The following is an 11366-nucleotide window of genomic DNA, read 5'->3' as shown; positions in this document are numbered from 1 at the left end:
CTTATGGTAACACCAACATCGCTATCAACAAAGATGATTGTAGATATGGACTATCCTGCAAGCGTTCAGTCACTGCTCTAAACCTGTACCAAATACGAAACTCTGTGCCTGTACTGTCTTTGTTAGAAAGGCGGCACCCCAGATGATCCATTATAAGAACCAGATAGTCTTGTGGCGGCTCTAACAATGATGGAAGACAGGCAGAAGGGGGCAAGATCAGGTGGGACCATTCTAGCCAATGAGAGGGCAGGTAGGCGTGTAAACAAAACACACGTAGGTTCCCACTATTTACCACAGCCACAAAGGCAAAATTGGCTACATCGTAAAAAATTTACCCCCCCAAAAAATTGCTTTTTGGTTTTAATTTAAGGTTAGGGTTAGGCATAAGGTTAGCAGTGTGAATAAAGTTAGGTTTAATATCACATTTTAGAAATAGGTGGGGTTATGACTTTGTGGCTGTGTTAACTAGTAACGGCCTAGCCCAATATTGGACTAAAGAAGCCTAAAACGTCACCGTACACCAGTGGCGGTTGGTGCCGTTTAAGATTAGGGAGGACGATTATTATTACATTTGAATCATTGATTTATCTCTATAGCAGCATATTCAATGGCTGTCATTCATATTCCGTTCACCTGGCTCAATGTAACATCGCTAGGTTTCTGGCTACTACATTACATTTTCACTATACCCATCATGAGGTTGCTACAACCTAGCCTGCGAATGGAAGTTTATGAGGTCGAGAGACACATTGACATCATCAAGATGACAGATAGTGACACATTCAATACCGCCTTGCACACTCTTGCCTGCATCTAGCTCATCTAGGTTGTAATCAAAACTCCAAACAGTTGCAAACAAGAGTTTCTATTGGACAAATTCAGGTACGTTCATCCCCATTTCGTTCTGCTTCCTTACGTTCATGAAACGTTTTTTTTAACAGAATTCTCTGAATGAATACATCCCTAATCATCCGCACACACAGTTCACTTTAATAGCAGCTCTCGTCTCACCTTTTCCCTTGGCTTTGTGGACAGAAAAAAAAACTTTCAAAGCCAAACCTTCATACCATGACCGCTACACACAGCCTACATCATTGTCACCATATTAGCTAACGTCGTAGTCAACATAGCTATTAGAACTAATGCGTTAGTAAGCCCGCTACAATCACTCAGTACAGTGTATAGCAAGCAGTTTAGCAGTTACACCAGTGGGCCACGGAGGCAATAAATGAATACAACCGAAAGCTTACCTTGACTTGGAAGAGTTCCAGTGTTGGATAGCCTTAGCCAGCTAGCTAACATAAATAGCATTCCTCTAAGTTTGAGCTGGTGTTTAAGTAGGCTAAATTAGCTAGCTGCGTAAGTGAGAGTAAAAAAAATGCAACAAAAATCTCTCTTTCTTTCTGCCGCTTCTCCTTAATTTTTGAAGAAATTAATTTGTTCAAAACTATTTTCCCGACTCTCTCTGAGTCAACTACTCACCACATTTTATGCACTGCAGTGCTAGCTGTAGCTTAAACTTTCGGTACTAGATTCTGTCTCGGATCCTTCGATTGGGTGACCGACAGGTCATGCTGCAAGAGCTCTGATAGGTTGGAGGACGTCTTCTGGAATTCGTCATAATTACTGTGTAAGTCTATGGAAGGGAGTGAGAACAATGAGCCTCCTACGTTTTCTATTGAAGTCAATATACCCACGGGAGGACAGACACCAACTGTCCTCCGGCTACACCATGGCACTACCCCAGAGAGTGCTGTTGAGGCTACTATAGACCTTTATTGCAAAACAGTGTGTTTTAGTCAATTATTTGGTTATGTGAATATACAGTACCAGTCAAAAGTTTGGACACACCTACTCATTCAAGGGTTTTTCTTTATTTTTTACATTGTAGAATAATAGTGAAGACATCACAACTGTGAAATAACACATATGGAATCATGTAGTAACCAAAAAAAAGTGTTAAAACAAATAAAAATATATTTTAGATTCTTCAAAGTAGCCACCCTTTTGCCTTGATGAGAGCTTTGCACACTCTTGTCATTTATTCCTGTTATCAATCAATGTGAGACTGAACATGGACAAGGCGCAGGAGAAACAGAAGGAGAGCTACCGGAGCAGAATCAAGAAGAGGACCAAGTGCTACGACATCTATCTCCATCTCTTCATTCAAAGACTCAATTATGGACACTCTTACTGACAGTTGTGGCTGCTTTGCTTGATGTATTGTTGTCTCTACCTTTTTGCCCTTTCTGCTGTTGTCTGTGCCCAATAATGTTTGTACCATGTTGTGTTGCTACCGTGCTGTGTTGTCATGTGTTGCTGCCTTGCTATGTTGTCGTCTTAGCTCTCTCTCTTCATGTAGTGTTGTGTTGTCTCTCTTGTCGTGATGTGTGTTTTGTCCTATATTTATATTTTGTTTATTTTTAATCCCATCCGCCGTCCCTGCAGGAGGCCTTTTGCCTTGTGGTGGGCCGTCATTGTAAATAAGAATTTGTTCTTAACTGACTTACCTAGTTAAGTAAAGGTTAAATAAAATAAAACAACATCTGGGAGAATTACTTGGTTTGGAAGAAAGATGAAAGGAAGCCGAGACCTGGGAAACCTCGCTGCTCTTTCGCTCCTAGCTGAGGTCACCATCTGTTAAAGTGAATATAAAAAAAATATCAGATAATAACTATTTGCATTTACAAAATAACCTGAAGCTAGTTTTAGTTTCCCTAACACTGATATTGTTTCTCTTTTGTCTTCCTAGTGTAACGGTTTCTCTCCTCCTCCTCGGATGAGGAGGAGTAAGGGTCGGACCAAAACGCAGCGTGTTGTGAAGACATGATGAATATTTATTAAAGCAAAGACGAACACGAAAAAACACTTGGAAAATTACAAAACAACAAAACGACGTAGACAGACCTGAACATGTGAACTTACAATAAAACACGAAGAACGCACGAACAGGAACAGACTAACCAAACGAACGAACGAAAACGAAACAGTCCCGTGTGGTGCCACAGACACAGGAACACAGGAACAATCACCCACAAACAAACAGTGAGAACAGCCTACCTTAATATGGTTCTCAATCAGAGGAAACGTCAAACACCTGCCTCTAATTGAGAACCATATCAGGCAACACATTTAACCCCACATGGAAACACATAACATAGACTACCCACCCAGCTCACGTCCTGACCAACTAAACAAAGTTAAACAAAGGAAAATAAGGTCAGGAACGTGACACCTAGGGTTACCTCGGCGGAAGCCAACAATCTTCTCCTGTTGGAGCCGTTGGAGGGTCGACCACTGAAAGCACTGACGCCCTACACTTCAGTGAAGCCCAATAGACAAAGTATGTTAATTAAGGATCTGACCCTTTTTTCCCCCAACTTTCATCTAAAATGACATACCCAAATCTAACTGCCTGTAGCTCAGGACCTGAAGCAAGAATATGCATATTATTGATACCATTTGAAAGGAAACACTTTGACGTTTGTTGAAATGTGAAATTAATGTTAGAGAATATAACACATTAGGTCTGGTAAAAGATAATACAAACCAAAAAACATGTGTTTTATATAAAAAAAATTGTTCCTTCATCTTTGAAATGGAAGAGAAAGGCCATACAGTAATCCCTCGTTTATCGCGGGGGTTACGTTCCGAAAATGACCCGCGATAAGTGAAATCCGCGAAATAGAAAAGTTTTTTTTTTTTTACAATTAACAACTATTACATGTATACAAATACAGTGACTCACGTGTAGGCCGTTTCACTGCTCTTCAGACTGGGCCGCTGCATCCTGACTGCGCTCTGCAGTGTTCTCTTCTTCTGAAGCCCGCGGTGCAGGTGTGTTTGTTCGGGAGAAGAACATAGTGATAGGCAGCTGTTGTCGCTCTTTTTTCTTCTTTGCAAAAAGATCCTTGTACACCGACATGCCACCATCGATTACGTTGGAGAACTGTAATGAACGGCTCATCAAAGGGTCCCATTCCTCAGCTACTCGCTTAAGTTCAGTGGCCATTCGCACCATGGTTGCTAAGCGACCAAGCGTTAGTCCTTCCTCCTCATCTCTCGTGTCCTCTTCTCCCTCTTCTCTTTCATCGTCGCTTTGTGGCTTTGTCATTTGATACAAGAAGCGGGAGTGAGTTTTTAGCGAATCAGAATGCAGAGCACAATGCACCAAAAAAAAAAAAAAATGCATTATGAAAATCCGCGAAATAGCGAATCCGCGATAAGTGAACCGCAAAGTGGCGAGGGATCACTGTACATTGAGATAGTATTCTAGATGTAATTTAGATGTTATCCACAAGATGGCAGCAGTGTGTGTGATGTTATTCTTTACGGATCCAGTAACATTTTGTATCAAGTTTCAAGTACATAACTATAGAGAACATACACAAATGCTATGGTAATTAAAGTTTAAAGTAAAAAATGATAGTTTACACACTCCCAGGAATGTCATGGTGGATCATTAGCTTCCCTACAGAAAAGACACTCGGGAGCAAGAGACAGCAGTGGAGTCAAACTGTAGAACTCAGTTCCTACATTTGAATATAAAAATAGATTTTTTTTCAAACAAAACTACACTACATTTTATCTCTGGGACCCTCAGGATGACAAATCAGAGCCAGATTACTGAATGTAAGTACATTATTTACCTTCAGAGGTGAATGTATCAAACCAGTTGTCGTGATAAAAGTATTTTGTTGTCGTGCACTATGTTGTAATAGCTACTGTAAACTGGACACTTTCTGAGTTTTGAAAGTCACAAGAGTGGATTTCAGATGTCTGCCTGTCTTTGACGCCTTACAGTTTACTGATTATCAGCTTGACCTGCCACTAGTTATCCCTAAGAAGCTATTTCCTACCCTGAAATCCAGACTCGTTTTGGGCTAACATTTCACACCTTGTACTTTGTGTCATTTGTCTGGCATTACAAGGAGTGAAATGTTTAAATGAAAAGTAATCTCCGCACACTGAGGATAAATGCACCATTTTCAATTTATTTAGGCCGATGACCAAAAACTCAGATTAAGTAAATAGAAAACTGTGCATTGATCCTCGGTGTGCAGAGATTACTTTTCATTTCAGTGTTACTCTTTATCTCCTGCACCTAATGTAACGGATGTGAAATGGCTAGCTAGTTAGCGGGTACGCGCTAGTAGCATTTCAATTAGTTACGTCACTTGCTCTGAGACTTAAGTAGTGTTGCCCCTTGCTCTGCAGGAGCCGCGACCTTTGTGGAGCGATGGGTAACGATGCTTCGTGGGCGACCGTTGTTGATGTGTGCAGAGGTTCCCTGGTTCGCGCCCGTGTCGGGGCGAGGGGACGACGTAAAGTTATACTGTTACACTAAGCAACACTTGGGTGTGTGACACGTTGGCACAAATAGACTGGTACCCAAGCTAGCTATTTCCAGAATCTCTCTTACTTTCTCCCTCAAAGGGAAACTATAGGAAACCAAGGGCACTTGGGATACTTTAAAGGGCATTTAAGATAACTAGCATTCCTTAGAAGAAAACCAACATTTGGTTGGTTTTATATACAGTAGAGAGGTTATATACAGTAGAGAGGCTATATACAGTAGAGAGGCTATATACAGTAGAGAGGCTATATACAGTAGAGAGGTTATATACAGTAGAGAGGTTATATACAGTAGAGGGGCTCTATACAGTAGAGAGGCTATATACAGTAGAGAGGTTTTATACAGTAGAGAGGCTATATACAGTAGAGAGCCTATATACAGTAGAGAGCCTATATACAGTAGAGAGCCTATATACAGTAGAGAGGCTATATACAGTAGAGAGCCTATATACAGTAGAGAGGCTATATACAGTAGAGCCTATATACAGTAGTGAGGTTATATACAGTAGCGAGGCTATATACAGTAGAGAGGCTATATACAGTAGAGAGGCTATATAAAGTAGAGAGGCTATATACAGTAGAGCCTATATACAGTAGTGAGGTTATATACAGTAGTGAGGCTATATACAGTAGAGAGGCTATATACAGTAGTGAGGCTATATACAGTAGAGAGCCTATATACAGTAGTGAGGCTATATACAGTAGAGAGGTTATATACAGTAGTGAGGCTATATACAGTAGAGAGCCTATATACAGTAGTGAGGCTATATACAGTAGAGAGGTTATATACAGTAGTGAGGCTATATACAGTAGAGAGGTTATATACAGTAGTGAGGCTATATACAGTAGAGAGGCTATATACAGTAGTGAGGCTATATACAGTAGAGAGGTTATATACAGTAGTGAGGCTATATACAGTAGAGAGGCTATATAAACCAACATTTTGAGTTGGATTTAGTAAGGTTCTGTATGGTTATGTTTTAGGACTTTAAAACACAATGTTTTTTTCAGACTAAAATAAATTCTAAATCGTTATAAAGAAGCTTTAACCTGTACTGGTTTGTACTATTGCCTCCTAAAAGCCTAACGTGTGTCCGACCAGGCAGGAACCACGTGCTCTGACCATGTTTTGGACAGCTGTATTTATTTATTCCCGTTGTTCATGTATGTGACCTCTGTTCAAGTTCCAAATGGCAACCTATTCCCTACATAGTGCACTACTTTTGACCAGAGCCCTATAGACTACAAACTGACCGCAAGGTAGACTACAAATTGACCGCAAGGTAGACTACAAACTGACCGCAAGGTAGACTACAAACTGATTGCAAGGTAGACTACAAATTGACCGTAAGGTAGACTACAAACTGACCGCAAGGTAGACTACAAACTGACCACAAGGTAGACTACAAACTGACCGCAAGGTAGACTACAAACTGACCGCAAGGTAGACTACAAACTGACCGCAAGGTAGACTGCAAACTGACCACAAGGTAGACTACAAACTGACCGCAAGGTAGACTACAAACTGACCGTAAGGTAGACTACAAACTGACCGTAAGGTAGACTACAAACTGACCGTAAGGTAGACTACAAACTGACCGCATGGTAGACTACAAACTGATCACAAGGTAGACTACAAATTGACCGCAACAAATAGTGGTCATGTTGGAAGCCCAGACGGCTACTGTCTGTCCTATAGTGGCCATGTTGGAAGCCCAGAGGGCTACTGTCTGTATTATAGTGGCCATGTTGGAAGCCCAGAGGGCTACTGTCTGTCTTATAGTAGCCATGTTGGAAGCCCAGAGGGCTACTGTCTGTCTTATAGTAGCCATGTTGGAAGCCCAGAAGGCTACTGTCTGTCTTATAGTAGCCATGTTGGAAGCCCAGAGGGCTACTGTCTGTCCTATAGTGGCCATGTTGGAAGCCCAGAGGGCTACTGTCTGTCTTATAGTAGCCATGTTAGGAAGCCCAGAGGGCTACTGTCTGTCCTATAGTGGCCATTTTGGAAGCCCAGAGGGCTACTGTCTGTCTTATAGTAGCCATGTTAGGAAGCCCAGAGGGCTACTGTCTGTCCTATAGTGGACATGTTGGAAGCCCAGAGGGCTACTGTCTGTCTTATAGTGGCCATATTAGGAAGCCCAGAGGGCTACTGTCTGTCTCATAGTGGCCATGTTGGAAGCCCAGAGGGCTACTGTCTGTCTTATAGTAGCCATGTTGGAAGCCCAGAGGGCTACTATCTGTCCTATAGTAGCCATGTTGGAAGCCCAGAGGGCTACTGTCTGTCTTATAGTAGCCATGTTAGGAAGCCCAGAGGGCTACTGTCTGTCCTATAGTGGCCATGTTAGGAAGCCCAGAGGGCTACTGTCTGTCCTATAGTGGCCATGTTGGAAGCCCAGAGGGCTACTGTCTGTCCTATAGTGGCCATGTTGGAAGCCCAGAGGGCTACTGTCTGTCCTATAGTGGCCATGTTAGGAAGCCCAGAGGGCTACTGTCTGTCCTATAGTGGCCATGTTAGGAAGCCCAGAGGGCTACTGTCTGTCCTATAGTGGCCATGTTAGGAAGCCAGAGGGCTACTGTCTGTCCTATAGTGGCCATGTTAGGAAGCCCAGAGGGCTACTGTCTGTCCTATAGTGGCCATGTTAGGAAGCCAGAGGGCTACTGTCTGTCTTATAGTGGCCATGTTAGGAAGCCCAGAGGGCTACTGTCTGTCCTATAGTGGACATGTTAGGAAGCCAGAGGGCTACTGTCTGTCCTATAGTGGACATGTTAGGAAGCCCAGAGGGCTACTGTCTGTCCTATAGTGGACATGTTGGAAGCCCAGAGGGCTACTGTCTGTCCTATAGTAGCCATGTTAGGAAGCCCAGAGGGCTACTGTCTGTCCCATAGTGGACATGTTGGAAGCCCACAGGGCTACTGTCTGTCCTATAGTGGCCATGTTGGAAGCCCAGAGGGCTACTGTCTGTCCTATAGTAGCCATGTTGGAAGCCCAGAGGGCTACTGTCTGTATTATAGTGGCCATGTTGGAAGCCCAGGGGGCTACTGTCTGTCCTATAGTGGCCATGTTAGGAAGCCCAGAGGGATACTGCCTGTCTTATAGTGGACATGTTGGAAGCCCAGAGGGATACTGTCTGTCTAACAGTGGACATGTTGGAAGCCCAGAGGGCTACTGTGTCTAACAGCGGCCATGTTAGGAAGCCCAGAGGGCTACTGTCTGTCTAACAGTGGCCATGTTAGGAAGCCCAGAGGGCTACTGTCTGTCTAACAGTGGCCATGTTAGGAAGCCAGAGGGCTACTGTGTCTAACAGTGGCCATGTTAGGAAGCCCAGAGGGCTACTGTCTGTCTAACAGTGGACATGTTAGGAAGCCCAGAGGGCTACTGTCTGTCCTATAGTGGCCATGTTGGAAGCCCAGGGGGCTACTGTCTGTCCTATAGTGGCCATGTTGGAAGCCCAGGGGGCTACTGTCTGTCCTATAGTGGCCATGTTGGAAGCCCAGAGGGCTACTGTCTGTCCTATAGTGGCCATGTTGGAAGCCCAGGGGGCTACTGTCTGTCCTATAGTGGACATGTTAGGAAGCCCAGAGGGCAACTGTCTGTCTTATAGTAGCCATGTTGGAAGCCCAGAGGGCTACTGTCTGTCCTATAGTGGACATGTTGGAAGCCCAGAGGGCTACTGTCTGTCTTATAGTGGCCATGTTAGGAAGCCCAGATGGCTACTGTCTGTCTTATAGTGGCCATGTTAGGAAGCCCAGAGGGCTACTGTCTGTCCTATAGTGGCCATGTTGGAAGCCCAGAGGGCTACTGTCTGTCCTATAGTGGTCATGTTGGATGCCCAGAGGGCTACTGTCTGTCTTATAGTGGCCATGTTGGAAGCCCAGAGGGCTACTGTCTGTCCTATAGTGGCCATGTTGGAAGCCCAGAGGGCTACTGTCTGTCCTATAGTGGCCATGTTGGAAGCCCAGGGGGCTACTGTCTGTCCTATAGTGGCCATGTTGGAAGCCCAGGGGGCTACTGTCTGTCCTATAGTGGCCATGTTGGAAGCCCAGGGGGCTACTGTCTGTCCTATAGTGGCCATGTTGGAAGCCCAGAGGGCTACTGTCTGTCCTATAGTGGCCATGTTGGAAGCCCAGGGGGCTACTGTCTGTCCTATAGTGGACATGTTAGGAAGCCCAGAGGGCAACTGTCTGTCTTATAGTAGCCATGTTGGAAGCCCAGAGGGCTACTGTCTGTCCTATAGTGGACATGTTGGAAGCCCAGAGGGCTACTGTCTGTCTTATAGTGGCCATGTTAGGAAGCCCAGATGGCTACTGTCTGTCTTATAGTGGCCATGTTGGAAGCCCAGAGGGCTACTGTCTGTCTTATAGTGGCCATGTTGGAAGCCCAGAGGGCTACTGTCTGTCTTATGGTGGCCATGTTAGGAAGCCCAGAGGGCTACTGTCTGTCCTATAGTGGCCATGTTGGAAGCCCAGTGGGCGACTGTCTGTCTTATAGTAGCCATGTTAGGAAGCCCAGATGGCTACTGTCTGTCTTATAGTGGCCATGTTAGGAAGCCCAGAGGACTACTGTCTGTCTTATAGTGGCCATGTTGGAAGCCCAGATGGCTACTGTCTGTCTTATGGTGGCCATGTTAGGAAGCCCAGAGGGCTACTGTCTGTCCTATAGTGGCCATGTTGGAAGCCCAGTGGGCTACTGTCTGTCTTATAGTAGCCATGTTAGGAAGCCCAGAGGGCTACCGTCTGTCCTATAGTGGCCATGTTGGAAGCCCAGAGGGCTACTGTCTGTCTTATAGCGGCCATGTTGGAAGCCCAGAGGGCTACTGTCTGTCTTATAGTGGCCATGTTAGGAAGCCCAGAGGGCTACTGTCTGTCTAACAGTGGACATGTTGGAAGCCCAGAGGGCTACTGTCTGTCCTATAGTGGTCATGTTGGAAGCCCAGAGGGCTACTGTCTGTCCTATAGTGGCCATGTTGGAAGCCCAGAGGGCTACTGTCTGTCCTATAGTGGCCATATTAGGAAGCCCAGAGGGCTACTGTCTGTCCTATAGTGGCCATGTTGGAAGCCCAGAGGGCTACTGTCTGTCTTATAATGGCCATGTTGGTAGCCCAGAGGGCTACTGTCTGTCCTATAGTGGCCATGTTGGAAGCCCAGAGGGCTACTGTCTGTCCTATAGTGGCCATGTTGGAAGCCCAGAGGGCTACTGTCTGTCCTATAGTGGCCATGTTGGAAGCCCAGAGGGCTACTGTCTGTCTTATAGTGGCCATGTTGGAAGCCCAGAGGGCTACTGTCTGTCCTATAGTGGCCATGTAAGGAAGCCCAGAGGGCTACTGTCTGTCCTATAGTGGTCATGTTAGGAAGCCCAGAGGGCTACTGTCTGTCCTATAGTGGACATGTTGGAAGCCAGAGGGCTACTGTCTGTCTAACAGTGGACATGTTGGAAGCCCAGAGGGCTGCGGTCTGGTCGTGTCTACACTTGATACTTACATGCGACTTCTGCTATCAGAATACGAAGTTCGGATTGAAAAGACGGGTTTGTGGTCTGATTGTGTTCATATCTGGTTGACCACTTCAGGATTGTGTTCAGATTTCTCCTCAGTCTGGACGTAACCGAGACACATTGGGCGACGTTATCAGCACTCCTCCCACAAGTCTCCAGAAAACGTGTGTTTTGGGACCGAGAGGTTTTCCTTTTCATTATAACGTCGGAGGAAATACGTTTTATAGCGTGTGAGGAACATGTTTGCTGGACTCAAATGCTAGCCAGCAAGATATTTAGAAAAACGAAAACTATTTGTTATTTGGCTAGAGTTATGCTAACTCGTTTGCAATCCCTTTTAGCGTTGCTAGCTAAAAGGGAGTAGTCAGCTACGACCATTCGGTTTTGTTATCATATTTTGCCTATTGCACCGTGTGTTGCATGGCAATATAGCGTGGCAATGGACACATTTAAAATGTAGGTGTGACGTGACGTGACGCATGACGTGTTCTTAACTCCATTATCAGAATACAAAAGCTGC

This window comes from Salvelinus fontinalis, chromosome 15 (assembly GCF_029448725.1).
Source record: "Salvelinus fontinalis isolate EN_2023a chromosome 15, ASM2944872v1, whole genome shotgun sequence".
In the NCBI taxonomy this organism is placed as follows: domain Eukaryota; kingdom Metazoa; phylum Chordata; class Actinopteri; order Salmoniformes; family Salmonidae; genus Salvelinus; species Salvelinus fontinalis.
The sequence above is the reverse complement of the archived record's forward strand: the minus strand, read 5'-3'. Positions refer to the sequence as shown.